Source organism: Rhinatrema bivittatum, chromosome 7 (genome assembly GCF_901001135.1).
Source record: "Rhinatrema bivittatum chromosome 7, aRhiBiv1.1, whole genome shotgun sequence".
In the NCBI taxonomy this organism is placed as follows: Eukaryota; Metazoa; Chordata; class Amphibia; order Gymnophiona; family Rhinatrematidae; genus Rhinatrema; species Rhinatrema bivittatum.
Window position 1 is genome coordinate 219,407,328 of NC_042621.1, and position 11,098 is coordinate 219,418,425.

Genomic DNA, 11,098 nt, shown 5'->3' on the forward strand with positions numbered 1-11,098 from the left:
GAAGTAATTTGCCTGAGGTATGTCATTGGGATTTGAACCCTGACTTCCCAGCCCACTGCTCTAAGCACTAGGCTACTCCTCCACTCTATAAAATGCTTGCCTAAAAAATCTGACTGATTCAATAAGACACGTGTGATAATTCATTAAAAAGTCAGTTACACAGGGCCGGTGGCACGGCCTAGGCAGCTGCCTAGAGCACTACAGTTTAGATGGCAATGTGGCAGCGGTAGGACCATGGCCACTGCGTTTCCTTGTTCCACCTACTCATGCGGGCCCAGAAGAAGACGTGATGTACAAAAATAAAATAAAATACAGAATAATATGTGAAAATTATTTATTTTGCATTGAGATTCTTACATTATGGGGCAGATTTTTAAAAAATACGCGAGCGCGTACTTTTGTTCGCACACCAGGCGCGAACAAAAGTATGCTGGATTTTATAAGATACGCGCGTAGCCGCGCGTATCTTATAAAATCCAGGGTCAGCACGCACAAGGGGGTGCACATTTGTGCAACCTGCGCGCGCCGAGCCCAGCGCGGCCTGCCTGTTCCCTCCGAGGCCGCTCCGATTTCGGAGCGGCCTCGGAGGGAACTTTTCTTCACCCTCCCCCCACCTTCCCCTCCCTTCCCCTCCCTAACCCACCCCCCCGGCCCTATCTAAACCCCCCCTACCTTTGTCATCAAAGTTACGCCTGCTGAAAGCAGGCGTAACTTTGTGAGCGTCGGCCGGCAGCCCCGCTCCGTCCTCTGGTCCCGGGGACTGGTCCGGAGGCCTTGACCACGCCCCCGGGCCGGCGCCATGCCCCCGGGCCCGCCCCCGAAATGCCGCGGGCACGCCCCCTCCCTCCCCTTTTCGAAAGCCCCGGGACGCGCGTAATAGGCGCGCCGGCGCGCGGGGGCCTTTTAAAATCCGCCCCTATCTCGTTAATGTGTTTCTCACGCATCAATTAGTATCTCTTGTCCTTTTGTTGAAGATCCCTACATTCTGATGTTTTAAGCTAGGTTGTATGTGTTTTTGAATAGCCATGTTTTTAGTTCACATTTAAATCACTTTTTATCCGGTATCAATCGCAGAATTTCAGGTAAAGAGTTCCAAAGTTTTGGGCCCGCTATGGAAAACTCACAATCTCTTACATGCATCAGGTGTGTGCTCCTTTTTGTTGGAACAGTCAGTAGTCCTTTATTTTGGGATCTTAGTGTTCTCTGCAGTGTGTATGGTTATAATATCACACCTATCATACCGGTGTTACTAAAGTGAATTATTCTGAATAGTAGCATTAATACCTTAAAATAAATTCGGGATTGTACTGGCAGCCAGTGTAGAGAAATTAGTGAGGGTGTATTGTGATCAAATTTCCTGGATCCCAACAAGAGCCTTGCCGAGGCATTTTGTAGTATTTGTAATGGTTTTAAGAGGCATGCGGAAGATCGAGAAATAAGGAGTTACAGTAATCTGGGAAAATTAGAGTTTGCAATACAGTTCTGAAGTCTTCAAAAGTTAATAAAGGTTTCAAGAGATGTAATATGCACAACTTGGCGTAACCTGTATTAAATAATTTGTCGGTGTGCTTTTTCATATTAAGGTTCTCATCTAGCTGGATACCTAAATCCCGTACTTAATTTGATGGAATAATTTGGAAACTACCTAGATCTATAGCCAGTGGTTTAGTTATTGAAGAGTTTCTTCTTAACTGATTTCAGTCTTCTTAGGGTTTGGTGTTAGTTTAAGTTGCGATAGTTCCTGCTATATTGCTTTCATATATGTTGACAGTGTCGATACCCATAGACATAAAACAGGAGAAATCCCTAAGTCTGTTGCATAGAGCCTCAGGCTTAGCCAGACAAATATGTTTTTAATGCTGTCTTAAACCCGTCATGAGATTCTGTAATTCGTAATTGAGCAGGTGGGAAATTCCACCAGTGAGATCCAGCAATGGAAAAGCACTGTTCCTTGACATGTCTAGGTGTGCAATTTTAACTGACAGAGCTGGGAGGAGGCACTTGCTTTCTGATCACAATGTACCAGTGGGTTTATATATTCTCAGTGCTGTGTTCACCCAGGTGGTCAGACAGTAACATGCCGTAAGGGACAAGTTGCCCCACTCCTTGTTTTATCTTTTTACACAAGATGTAGTTCTGAGGTCCCTAAGAATGCATCTCCATGCATCGAAAGGGGCAAACCCAGGACTGGCTCAGCCCCTATTTTATGACATCTTACATCACCTTACTTCAAGCTTAAAAGTACATTGAAATCTTCAAATAATGAAAATAAGCTTGAAATTTACAGAGGAATGTTCAATGAAGTTTTACTGTTTTACCGTACACATTTCTGCTTCTTTGTCCACTGCTCTTTTCCAAGATTTGTCTCCTTTATCTTCCTGTTAATTATAATAACATCATATTTTTTATTTATATTCTACCTTTTGTGACACTTCAAATCGGATTACATTCAGGTACTGTAAGTATTTCCCTATCCCCAAAGGGCATGGGCGGGTCATGGGCATTCTGAAATGTGCATGTAAGTATTTACACACACAAGCACGTGCCGGGATCCCCTGCCCAACATTACCACTGCTTTGGGTGGTGCATAAGTAATAAAAAAATAGGCTAGTCATAAGGGTTTTAAGGGTTGGGGCTAAAAGGTTAAAGGGGAGGCTATTTAGTTAGGGGGGTTAGGAAGTCCTATCCATTACCTGGGCGAATTGGAATGAACTGGGGAAACTGGTAATTGCGTCAGCGCGCGTCCCTTGTAAAATCCCTCCCACTTACGCAGTAGAGGTGCATTGATGCACACATGCACATGTCCATATAAAATTGGGCGCACATGTGTGCCCGTGCGTCCGTTTAAAAGTTACCATTCCTGGGAGTCATTTACTAAGCCACAGTATTTTCCCCAGAGGGTGAAAATACCATGGGATTTACTAAGCTGGCTGTCATCATGCACAATCTTCTTAATAACGTCTCTTCTCCTTGGATCTCTCCTACATTAAGACTATATATTCCACCACAAACTTCACGTTCTGCCAGTCAATCCCTCCTAGGCGTCCTTTCTCCACACTCTGCCCATCCTAGAACAACAAGAGAAAGAGCAACCTCTATAGCTGGTCCCATTTTGTGGAACTCCCTACCTCTCATTTTGCATAACGAAGGATCCTAAAGATTTTAATTAGATTCTACAAACAGTCCTGTTAAAGGCAGCATTTCCATCCAGGTAACATCAGGGAAGCAGCTGTATAATTTTTGAATAGATATTACTGCAGTAGCAATTGTGTATCTTGTTCATATATGAGTGCTTATTTGACAATTTTATTATGTATGCTTTTATGACCCCTGCCCTGAACTTTGGAGGGAGCAGGAAATAAGAGATTTTAAATAAATAAATAAATAAGTAAATAAAACATGTGGTATTTTCCTTAGAAGTAAAATATCATGTTTTAGTGGCTTTCAACAAATTCCATGCAATGGTGGCCCCACAGCCCATGGCCACCATCTTGTTAAAGGGCCTGAAGTCTTCCCTCTCACCACCTCCAAAGTGTAAAAAAAAAAAAAAACCCCAGAGAACTCTTGTAAGAGCCTTCCCTCTTCCCATCACCTCTAGAGGCAGCCCCATTTGAAGAAATATTTTAACAATTTGTTTTATGCTGTGTGGTTCAGACTTCTCCCCTTCCTTCCCAACCCCTTTTTCAAAATCCCTCCCCCTCTCCAGTTGACTCCCTTGACCCTTCCCCCACCTTGGCTCTGCTTTTCAATACCTGGTGGTCTAGTTGGGCCTGGAGCTCCCTCTAGGCTTTGGGTCCTGCACCGCCTCTGGAAAAAACATGACTGGCCGTTTTTCAATTTATGCTCCATCATGTGATAGGGGCATAAGCTGAAAACCAGCTGGCCGGGGACATTTTTTTCCAGAGACAGTGCAGGGTCTGGAGCCTCAGTGTATGCTCCAGGCCCCAAGCCCCACTAGGTCACCAGGAATTGAAAAGTAGGGCCGGTGGGGGGGGGGGGGTCAGAGGGTGGTTTACGGTTTAAAAGGGTCAGGATGGCAAGGGAGGGGAGAGGCCTGTTCCACATGGCTTAAAACTAATTTTTGATATTTCTTCTACTGGGGCTGCCTCTAAGGGTAGTGGGAGGTTGGGACGATGGGGTCTCTTAAGATCCCTAGGGGTTTTTTTTTTTTACACGTTGGGAGGACGACACTTCGGCTCTTTATCTCCCTGTCCCAGTATGCATATTAGTGTCCCAATGCTCTCAGGAAAAAAAGTGGGCTACAGGTCCAGCATTGTAGCTAACTTTCTAAAAAAAAATAACACGGCTCATGATTTTTCAGGCAAGGTGAGCTATTTATTTACATGGTACTGCCTAGTAATGAGTTGCTTTGCAAACAAAAACAGCTCATTACCATACATGCTATTAGGGAATAACACTTGTATGGTTAAGGCATTTACTACACAGTAAACATCTGATGCTGCTTGGTAAATAGATCCCTAAATTCATACCTGAGGCAATGGCAGTGTAGAGTAAAGTGATTTGCCCAAAGCCATAAGGATTAGCAACAGGATTTCAACCTTAGCTCCTCTGCTATGCAGCCTGCGGCTCTAATCACTAGGCTATGCCTCCACGCTGCTTGGCACTTAGCAGCACTGCAGGAAAATGGGATATTTTTATCTCGTATATAATTGTATGTCCTTTTTAATGTAAAATCTGTTACTATTGAATGCATCAGTTTTACGTGTGCGTATGAAGGGAGGACGGTGCCCAAACCTGTAAAGTTCACTTGAGGTGCTGAATACCCTTGCACTGGCCATGGTCACCCCCCTAGACCCTCTCCAGCGAATTATGCTCAATTCTTCTTTTTCCTGTTGTTCTACCATTTTAATTTCTGCCCTACCTCTTCAAAGCTGATCACAGTGAAAGTAAATATAAATCTCCCCTATTGTCTGTTCAGGCTACAATCTGATCAAATAAATTTGCTAAACAAAGAAATTAGGAGCATAGAAATTTTAAACAGAAACTCATGGAAACATTACAGAGGCCTGAAGTTTGCATAATTTGGGTTCTGTTGTTTATTGAATTATATTCTATTGTTTTGATGGACTAAGTTTTCCAGTAACTAATGACTAAATTATAAACAATCACAGGAAAAAAAAGCTCATAAAAGACAACCAACTCAGCGTATTGAAGGTACATAGTTTAGTATGTTTATCACCTTCAAAAATGCAGTTTCCCAGAGAAAGCACTTTTCTACATTCAGAGAAACAAGGGGCATACGAGAGATCCTTTTGTTTAATCAATGAGAGTATCTCATATTAAAATAATTTTACAGAGATGCAAGGATCTTGACTCAGCGTTACAGGCATTCCTATGGCTCCATAGCATCACCTATTAATTAAGGTGACATAACAGTATGAAAGAGAATTAAATAGGAATAAGGATAGGGTAAGATCTCATTTCCAATTTTGTTGAGAACAGTTTCTAATACAATGTAACAATTTATGCTAGGGCCCTGAAACCATACAGTTTTCTACTTTTTGCCAACTAAGCAGAATGGTTGTGCCAAACCAGAAACCTAAGCATTTGCTTTACCAGCAAATATCTGCTACCAGAAAACTCAAATCACATCAGAATTTTATTACCACCAGTTTATCTCCGGAGAAGATGCTCTCCAGGTAGGGAAGGCATGACTGCAAGCATCAGTAGCCAATAAGATAAGGCTATAAACAAAGACTCTTCTTCTGGGTCAGCAGAACCATAAGCAATCTGGTGATGTCTAAACCACCTCCATACAGATGTCACTGCCGCAAAGCAAACCTTCAGAGGAAGGGCTGTCTTGACCAAGCCCTCAATTTTGAACTGCATTTGCAGTGAAAAGCAGCTGATGTTGCAGTTGCAGGCCCAACTGATGTTGCAGCTGATGTTGCAGCTGCAGGTCCAACGCCACCAGGTATGCAAAGCGTGCAATTGCACAGGGCGGCACACACAGTGGGGTGGCGTCAGCAGCAGGGAGAGGCCTGTGTTGCCGCTGGTGGACCCGATCCCACCAACAGCGGAAAAAGTGGAGGCCCGGAGTGCCACCAGTGGGATCGGGTTCACCAGCAGCAGAAGAAATGTGAGGCAGTGGCGTACAGGGGAGGCAGGGGGTCTTTTGCCCCTGGGCACAAGGCTATATGGGGGCATTGATGGCTGACAAGGAGGCCCATGTGGCTCCACTGGACCACATCCCACCGGCAGCTGAGCAGGGAAGCTTGTTACATTAAGATAGGTGGGACCATGGTGGAGCTCATCCCATCACGGCCTGAAGAAAAATTCATCTCCAGATGCTCCTCCTCCTTCCTGCCTGCACAGCTCCGGAAGAAAAATGATGCCAGAGCCAAGCAGGCAGGAAAGAGGAGGAGCATCAGCCGCATGCAAAACAGGAGCAGCATTTGTGGCAGGGCCGCCACAGATCCCACCTTGCGGAGGCCTGAGAAGAGGAGACCTAGTAGCAGGGTCACTGTGGATCTCATCTCGCAGTGGCCCCAGAACATCAAGGCCACCGCAGAGCCCATCTCGCGATGACTTGCAAAAAGGAGCCCAGAGGTGAGAGAGAGGCTAGGGCCCTGTAGAGTGTGTGTATGTATGAGAGTGAGTTGAGAGACTGAGTGTGTGTGAAAGAGAGTGAGTTGAGAGACTGTGTGTGGGAGTGAGAGCCTACATGATTGGAGAGACAGCATGTGAGAGGCTCTGTGTGTGTGTGTGAGACAACATGTGAGAGTGAGAGAGCCTGTGTGTATGAGAGTGAGACAGCATGTGAAAGAGAGAGCCAACATGTATTTATGTATGAGCGAGAGCATTTGAGTGAGAGCTGTGTTTGTGTGTGTGTGACAGAGTGTGAGAATGAGAGCCTGAGTGTGTATTTGAGGGAAGAAGGGAAGCAGATAGGTGGATAGAAAAGAAACAGAAAAAAAAGAGAACCTGTAAAAGGAATTGGCAAAAGACCAAGAAAGGGAAGGTGGAACAAAAATGCCTGTGACCAACGGATTAGAAAACTAAGATCAGACAGCAAAGGTAAAAAATAATAATTTTTGAATTTTAGTGATTGGCATATATTATCTTTGGGAATGTGCAAGAGTAGCATTTTCTCTATGCTGATCTCGCAATAAATGAGAAGGTTGCCTAGGATGGGTGGGTGTATGAATGGGAGCCTACCTGGGTTGCAAATGTGTATGTGTGTGTGTGAATGGAAACCTGCCTGGGATTGGTGTGTGTGTGAATGGAAACCTGCCTGGGATGGGTGTGTGTGTGAATGGAAGCCTGCCTGGGATCGGTGGGGATGTGCATGTGTGTGTGTGTGTGTGGGGGGGGGGTGCGCACACACAAATGCATGCATGGAAGCCTTCCTGGAATGGGCAGGGATTGTATGTGAGAGAATGGGAGCCTGCCTAGTGTGTGTGAGTGTAAATGGAAGTTTGTCTGGGGTGTGCGTGTGGTTGTGTGTGTGTGTGAGAGAGAGAGAGAGAATGGGAGCCTGCTTGAGTTAAGTGTGTGAGAAAGAAAGAGAGAGATTGGGAGCTGCCTGGGTGTTGATGTGTGTGTGTGCGTGTGTGTGTGTGTGTGTGTGTGTGTGTGTGTGAGTGTGTCGAAGAGAGAGAGAGAGAATGGTTGCTACAGGTGAATTCCAAACTGTCAGTAGCTGAAATGAAGATGAGGGCCTAATGCTGCTGGTAGATCCCAACCAAAGAAGATCTGAAGATGCCTGGGAGTTTGTCTGAGAGGGAATGTGTGAGTGTGTGCGTGTGTGTGTGTGTGTGTGCATGCATGCGTGTGCATGTGTGTGTGTGTGTGTATAAGAAAGAGAGGAGAAAGTCTGTGTATCTCTCTCTCACTAATCCATGACAATCTCAGGGTGACCTGAAATCAAAGTTCCCAGGTATAGAGAGCATGAATTTTTTAAAAATTCTTTTAGTTTTAGTTTTCAGGAGTTATTTGATGTGTCTGCTCTTTTGAAATATTTTATTGCTGTTTGGAACATTTAAAAAAACTTGTTCATGAGTTTTTAATTATTTGATCTTTTATTCATCAGGGTACCATCAAGCTAGGGTGAGAGAACATAGTACAAAATGTCATTGTTTTGAGACTTTCTTCACTCCAAATGTGTCAAATCTTCACCAACATGTACTGTGCTGTTCATATGTCTCACTCTACATGGAAAACTGGCCCCTAAACCACCACTAACACCTAACCTCGACTTATCAGGTGGCCCTCTTATAAAGATATAAATATGTACACACAGTGAGGCCCTCCCCAAAGGCTCTCTCTCTCTCTCTCTCTCTCTCTCTCTCTCTCTCTCTCTCCCCACTCTGCTCCACTTCTCTCCTTCTCTCCTCTCCCTCCCCAAGCCCAGAAATGACCAAAATGCAATTCTAAAAATTTATTGTGAATTGCGTTATGGCCATTTCGGACATATCACACAGCTTAATGCCATGGAAAAAGGTGTAGTTAAAACTGTGCAACAGCATGCATTAAGCTATCACATGGTGCAATATGGTCCTAATTTAACTAAAACCCACCCAAACTCCTCCCCTGATCCCACCCCATTAAAAATTTGCATTCAAGACAAGCACTACCATACTTTTCGCATTAATGCATTATCGCGTGTGTTAACGCCATAACGCATTTTGATAAATGATCCTATTAGGTTTGCAGTACTTTAAATTTACAACTGAAAAGTCATTTCCTGGCCCAGATGAAATAAATTAGTAGTCTTGATTCAATTCCTAGTAGACAGGTAGCCATATTGAACCTTACTGGATTTGTGAGCTAAAAGATTTTAAAATAAATAAATTGCTATAAATCAATTGCAGTAGTTTCTCCAGTTTATGGTTGAGTGTGGGGAAATTTGCATCACTAACATCATATTTCTCTGGTTACTCTTCATAATAAGATGCAAGTAATCAAAAAAATATTGAACATAAACATCAACATATTCCTGCCTGTCTCAACAGTACAGCACTATAGCATGAATGCTACATTGATTTAACAGACCAGAAACTAAATGCTTGAATAAATCTTCAGAAATCAAAATAATCATTATTTATAATTTCAATTCTTAAAACCATCTATTGATTCAGTTGCTCCAGAAATGTACAATACATGAAACATATCATCATCATCATCATCAACATCACACATAATCAAGCTAACACAGGCATTTCTCCACATCAGATCATTATATCCAATTGCTTCCAATAAGAATTCTAAAAAGCAACTTCGAAACTGTCATGGAAGCTTAGACACTCGAATGTAAACCAATTAGATACTGAAACAAATACAAAAAGGGCTTTATAGAAAACAGTTTTCTCACTCATTACCAGACATAGAGGCACATTTAAGTTTTGGGCAAATGAAAGGTAATAAAAAATTAGATAAAAAGCCAGCAAGTCAGTTTGAACAATTGAAAGAACGCATCCGTTTTACTTTTCTGCAACCTCTGATAAGGTAAAAAACACAGAACAAAAATATGCAAGCAAACAACCCTACAAAAATATTATGGGACTTTTACTGTAAAGTGCTGACGATCTACAGTATTTGGCTACAGAATGTTTCTGTGAAATGTTTTCCCCATTGGTGTTAGGACAGCACCAAGAGATTGGGATATATGAAGTTTCTGGAAATTAAGTCCTTGGCAAAGGATGTGATATTTCAAAATTGTAGACGCAAACTGATTTGTAGGGGTTTTTTCCTCCTTTATTTATCTTACTTTTGCCCAAAATTTAAATATAGCCCATAATTTTCCTTGACAGTGAAGATTTTTGCGTTCTCTTCCTCCCTTAACCTTTCTTGCTCCTATGTTAAATCATATTTACTTTTATAAATGTAATTAATGACTGGAAGAGTATCCAAAACCATCTTCATCTCTTCCCCTCTATACTTTCACTACATCTTATGACTTAAATAAACACTGATGCTGTATTCCAACCAATAATTTGTGTTTGATTTGCAATTTTATTGAACTGTTTATATTTATTAGGGATGTGCAGAAGAAAAACATTGTTTTCGTTTCATTTTCAGGAGGTTTTTTTCCACAAATTTCAGTTCATGGATTGTTTGATTCATTTTCATTCATGAAAAAGAAACCAAATCAAACAATAAAAAAAACCTCCCAAAATGAGGTTTCCCAAGGCTTCTCGCCCTCCTGTCGAAAAAATGCTGGGGCCAGGATCTCCCCCCAGCCCCCACTTTACCCGGTCCGGTGAGGATCCACCAGATTTGATCTCGGCCCAGATCCAGGCCCAATGCCGCAAACTGACCTGGAGATTGGGTCCCAATGCTAGGGCCTTGGCTTAGGCTATGGCGTGGACCCAGGCCTGATGCCGTGACCTGGCCCGGAGGCAGGGTCCCAACGCCAGGGCCTCGGCTTGGACTCAGGCCCCAATGCCGGGGCTTTGGGCCCGGATCCAGGCCCCCAACGCTGGGGCCTTGGCCCAGACCCAGGCCCAATGTGGGGGCCTCGGCCCAGGGTCAGGCACAAGCTTCAGAGCCCAAGCCTCGAGGCCAGGCCTGGAAGCCTCTTCTTGGCCCTCTTCCTTCTTCGGCACTTGCAAGCCAAAGGAATCCATCCACTGGGGTCGTGCCGGAGTTAACTCCGGCGCATTCACCTCAGAGGATGGCTCCATTTTGATGTATGGCAATGTGTGCAGCATTGCCATATATCAAAATGGCGCCATCCACTGGAGTGAATGTACTGGAGTTAACTCCAGAGTGACAACAGAAATGAGCAGTGCTGCACAGGTGCAGCTAATAACTGTGGCACCTGTGCAGTAGCAAAACTCCTCTGGGGGATGGACCAAGCTGCAATGTCATCAGGCCAGCATGGGTGCCTGCATCCCCTTGCCCAGCCACATATTGACCTCATAGCCAACTTACTTCCAGTTCAGGACCTGAGGATCTGGCAAGTTCTGCGCTGCCTGATGGCCCATGCAGATGGCTGGGTTGGCCCCTTCTTCAAGATAGGTTGCCAATCCAAGGTTCAGGAACCCTACCTCCTCACATAATTTGACTCATAGTTGTGACATGCCAGGCATGTCCACACATGGCTTCATTGGTCAGCAGGGCACATTGGAAGGGG